Genomic DNA, 5,009 nt, shown 5'->3' on the forward strand with positions numbered 1-5,009 from the left:
GCTTATGGGTCAGTCAACCTCCTGAGAGCTTTTCTGTAATCTGAAACTGGCCCCTAAAAGCATGGAGGCCAGAGGGAGACCAAACAAAGAGGCAAGCCACTCCAGGTTGGGAGGTGGCAGCTTTAATAAGCAAGGGAACTTAGAGAGGAGGCTTGTCTTGGGCACCAGCATGGTGAGTGGATCCCCACACCATCCACCGCATCTTAAAAGTTTAGATAGAGGCCTTAACTAGGGTCAGTCACATACACCATGCAGGTGTTCTCAACACGGCATCACCATCTCCAGGATCTGTCCTTGGAACAGCTTCTGGGAATGGGAAAGACAGGGGCAGGGGTGAAGAGCCTCCAAGTGCCCAGGTCCAGCTCTCAGGGCAACTAACGGTCCCGTCTTTTCCATGACCTTCCCCAACACTGATTTATATGTGGTCCACTCTAGTCAATTTTGGGAGGGGGGATTTTTTTTTTTTATTGGTTTTGGGTTTTGTTGTGTTTTTGCCATTCAGTGGTTTCCAGTTTATACACAATCTTGCACAACCATCACCGAAATCACTTTTAGAACGTCTTCATGACCCTCAAGGATCCCTGTACCCATTAGCAGATACTCTCTCCTGCCTCCCCAACATCCCCAGCCCTAGGCAACCACTAATCCACTTTCTGTCTCTACAGCTGTGCCTACTCAGGAGGTCCCCTCTAAGTGCAATCATACAATATGTGACGTTTTGTGACCAAACTCTTTTACTTAACATAATGTTTTCAAGACTCATCTGTGTTGTAGCATGTACCAGGACTTCATTTCTTCCTGTCACTGAACCACATTCCATCTGACAGATCGACCCCATTCCATGCGGCCATTCATCAGGTGATCGCCATCTGCGTTGTTTCCACTGTTGACTATTATGAATAATGTTGCTGTGAACATTCATGGCCAAGTTGGTGTGTGGACTCATGTTCTCCTTACTCAGGGGTATACCCGGAGGAGTGGAATTGCAGGGTTATTTGGTAGTTCCTTGTTGCATCTTTTGAGGGGCCACAAACTTTTCCACAGCAACTGTGCTCTTTTGCATGCCCGCCAATGGGACACGAGGGTTCTCATTTCTCCACATCCTCACCGACACTTATTGGTCAGGTTGACACAGAATTGACCGTCACAGTGTCTTTGCAGTAAACATGGAGGGGTGTTGGCGGGGCCTGCCGTCTACACTGAGGGACAGACAGAACAGCGTCCGTGGGACAACGATGGAGTTTTTGAGTCATCTTCGGGTCCGGACTCACTTCCTAGAGGTTCTGCTCAAATGAGGTAGTCGAGGCAACACATTAAGGTATTCCTCAAAAACCTTCAATATCTGAGATGCCTGGGTGGTTCAGTCAGTTAAGCAGCTGCCACTTGGTTTTGGCTCAGGTCATGGTCCCATGGGTGGGTGAGACTGACCCCAAGCTGGGCTCCATGCTCAGCAGGGAGTCGGCTTGAAGAGTAGCTCCCTCTGCCCCTCCCCCCATTCACAGTCTCTCTCTCTCTCTCTCTCTCTCTCTCAAATAAATAAATAAATCTTAAAAAAAAACCTTTCAATATTCTGTGCTAGCAGCTTCCTCAAAAGCTGATTTTATCCCAATCTATGCCTAATCCACACCGTTAAACCCCCAAAATTAAGGCACAGATTGTCCAAATTCTTAGTTCCACCCCAACTCCAGTTATGAAATCAGTTGAATGCATGACTAAAACTAAGAGATAAAAATAATAATAAATGAATAAATAACACTAAGAGAAACAGCTTCTAGAAGCAGCTCTTGAAATGTTTCATTTTCGGGCGCCTGGGTGGCTCAGTTGGTTAAGTGACTGCCTTCGGCTCAGGTCATGATCCTGGAGTCCCGGGATCGAGTCCCGCATCGGGCTCCCTGCTCGCAGGGAGTCTGCTTCTCCCTCTGACCCTCTTCCCTCTCGTGCTCTCTATCTCTCATTCTCTCTCTCTATCAAATAAATAAATAAAATCTTTAAAAAAAAAAAGAAATGTTTCATTTTCTTAAGGGACAAGGTTATTACCTGATATAATTCAATGAAAGGTAAGACTACTATGGGAACCATGTGTAATTTGCCTGAAAAATCAAGAGATAACATTAGGTTTCTCTACTGAAGATCCATGAGAAGAGTTTAGTGTTTGTCTTTTACATTCTAATTTAGAGTGGATTTCTAGTCCTCTAACTGGATGTACCAACCCTTGGATCACAGTTAGGCCCTTTGCTCTGGGCCTGCTCTCCAGGTACCTGTGTCAGCGAGAGACCCCTAGGCAGGTAAGAGCAGTGACACTTGTGAAGGAGACTAATTTACCAGAAAGCCTTCTATGGGAAATGAAATCAGTATCTTGAAGAGGTGTCTTCACGTCCGTGTTCGCTGTGACGTTACTCACGTAGTCAGGCTATGGAAACAGCCTAGGTGTCTGTTGATGGATGAATGGATAAAGAAGATGGAATATTATTCAGCTATAACAAAAGAAGGACATCCTGCTATTTGTGACAACAGAGACCGATCTGGAAGACATCATTATTTTTTTAGATTTTATTTTATTTATTTGAGAGAGAGAGAGCACAAGAGGGGGCAGGGTGAGAGGGAGAAGCAGACTCCCCGCTGAGCAGGGAGCCCGATGCGGAACTCGATCCCGGGACTCTGGGATCATGACCTGAGCCGAAGGCAGTTACCTAACCAACGGAGCCACCCAGGTGCCCCCGGAAGACGTCATATTAAATGAAATAAGACAGACAGAGAAAGACAAATGTATGATCCCACTCATAGGTAGATTCTTTAAAAAAAAAAAAAAAGATTGAATGTACAGAAACACAGGATAGAATGGTTGCTTGGTTGCCAGGGACTGGGGGATGGCAGAAGTGAGGAGGTGCTGGTCAAAGGGCACAAACTTTCAGTTATAAGTTGATTATGTTCCGAGGCTGTAATGTACAGTGTGGTAATTATGGTTAACAATACTGGATTGTATACCTGAAGTTTGCTAAAAGAGTAGATCGTAAGTGTTCTCACCACAAAGGAAAAGGTAACTGTATGAGGTGATGAGTCTGTGAATTAACTTGATTGTGGCAATCATTTCACAATGTACTTGTGTATCAAGTCATCGCATTGTATACTTTAAATAGATACAGTTTTATTTGTCAAATTTACTTCAATAAAGCTGGAAAGGGAAGGAAAAGAAAACCCCCTTTGGGCCTTCCAGATGTGAATTACACATGGTCCAGAGTAGAAGCTTCTCAGAAAGCAGATGAGAGGTTTCATGGGGATTTGGGATGGGGTGAGGCATGGATTACCAAGGGTACCATGAAAATTCTGGAGTTATTTGATTGAGGTGACAGTTCCCCTGACTTATGCTAAAACTCATCAAATTTAAACATGCACATTTAAATATTTATGGTTCATACTACATCACTTATACCTCAATAAATGTACAAGGTTTCTGAGGGGAAAAACAAATGTAAAAATCTCACAGACCTCTTTTCAAACAAGATAGGCTATCTGCGCTTGAGGCACTGCCCCAATCTTGACGTGCTGTCAAAGCCTGCTTGAAGTGAGTGATATCTGAGGACAGCCGAGAAGGGACTACTAACCATCGATTTGCTCATGTTTCTGATCAGCAAATTAAAACATCTGGAACACATAAGCCTAGTGCCTCATCAAAATGTCCTCAGTTAGCCATAATTTCTCACAATGTTCTCAATTATTTTTCAATCAGGGTCTAATATAAAAAATGGCCATGTGAAATCCATGTAAATATTCTTTCTTGCAAAAAAGAAAATGAAACAAGGAAAGAAGAAGGCAATCTGTGGTAGAGAGCATAATGGTCCCCCAGAGATGTCCACATCCTAAGCCCTGGAACCTGTGAATATAATAGGTCACACGGCAAAAGAACTAAGGTTGCAAGTGGCTTTAAGATTATTAATCATCTGACCTCAAAACAGGGAGATTGTTTTGATTATCCAATAATCCCATTACCAATGGGTAAACCAATGTAATCCCAAGGGCCCTTAAAAGTGGAGGAGGGAGACAGAGGGTGATGTGAGCCAAAGAGAAAGGCATAGAATGATGCAATGCTCTTAGCTGTGAAGACAGGAGCAGTGGCCACAAGCCAAGGAGCGTAGGCACCCTCTCAACCTGGTGGCTCTTCCCTGGAGCTGCCAGAGGGAACACAACCCACCAACACCTGGACTTCGGCACAGTAAGACCCATTTCAGACCTCTGACCTCCAGAACTGGAAGATACTAAATTTGTGTTTTCAGCCACTAAATGTGTGGTAACTTACTACAACAGCCATAGAAAACTACTATAAATGCCTTCGGGTGAGGTGAAATAGCACTGGCTTCATTTATGCCCATTCCCTTAACAATTTTTTTTTTAAGATTTTATTTATTTTTTGACAGAGAGACAGCGAGAGAGGGAACACAAGCAGGGGGAGTGGGAGAGGGAGAAGCAGGCTTCCCGCCTTAACAAATATTGAGAACTTTCCATGGGCAAAGAATTTTGTTGGGAACAGGGTACACACACATGAAATGAAATTTGTGCCCGGTGCCCTTGAATGTGTAAGAGCCAACGGGCAGATACTGACTGGAAAAAGAGCAATGAGAGGTGGGACCCAGAATGGGAAGAGGAATTAGGGATGCTCAGTCCTCTTTGGCCAAGAAGACTGCAGGCCCCGCCCTTCTCCTCCATCTACCAGGTGCCATATTTGGCGGCCCAGACTTGGGTGAGGGTTTGGTTCCTCTCTTCCCTGCTAGCTCAGTGAAATGGAAGCTACTTCTCTCACGCGCATGTGGGGCGAGGTTTCAAACCCTTTCCTGCGGTTATAAATGTGCAGAGCATTAGCGAGCCTCAGCCAAAGCTATAAACTTCAACCGGCCACAAGAGTGTGCACGTGGGATGACTGCAATTTTTTCCTGCCAAACCAGAATTAGCCGGTATAGGAATGAAGGAGCGTGGAGATTTGAAATTGCACCAATTGGAAGAAAGCCCAGGTTAGG

The sequence above is a fragment of the Eumetopias jubatus genome, unplaced genomic scaffold, assembly GCF_037043125.1.
Source record: "Eumetopias jubatus isolate StellerSeaLion01/CBP00866 unplaced genomic scaffold, mEumJub1_p1.0 scaffold_3, whole genome shotgun sequence".
Lineage (NCBI taxonomy): Eukaryota > Metazoa > Chordata > Mammalia > Carnivora > Otariidae > Eumetopias > Eumetopias jubatus.